The following is a 410-nucleotide window of genomic DNA, read 5'->3' as shown; positions in this document are numbered from 1 at the left end:
AATGTTATTTTTTTAAAAATGATTGCATATGTTTATGTATTGTATGTATGAATGTGTGTGTGTGTGTGTGTGTGTGTTTCAAAATGAATGAACGCATTTCAAACTTTGACAATAGTTCCAAATATTATTAAGAACAATAAAAAAAAAAGCAAAAAGTGACTTGAACTTGAAGTTGCTGATTCGAACAAGTCGATGTACGACACTAAGTGTCTTAAAACAACATGTGCATTCCGTGCATGTCTTCCCACACTAGCAGACTGAATCATTTGACACATGAATGACGCTAACAGCTGCACACCTGATCCCTCAATCCTCCACATGAGAAGAAAAAAAAAAATAGCGGGAGTGATAAAAACTCACCAGGGATGTCTGCAGCCTTTTGTGGAGGTGGCTAGCGGTGTATCCCTCTT

The sequence above is a fragment of the Hippocampus comes genome, unplaced genomic scaffold, assembly GCF_001891065.2.
Source record: "Hippocampus comes isolate QL1 unplaced genomic scaffold, H_comes_QL1_v1.1 scaffold114, whole genome shotgun sequence".
NCBI lineage: Eukaryota > Metazoa > Chordata > Actinopteri > Syngnathiformes > Syngnathidae > Hippocampus > Hippocampus comes.
This window is presented reverse-complemented; position numbering follows the sequence as displayed.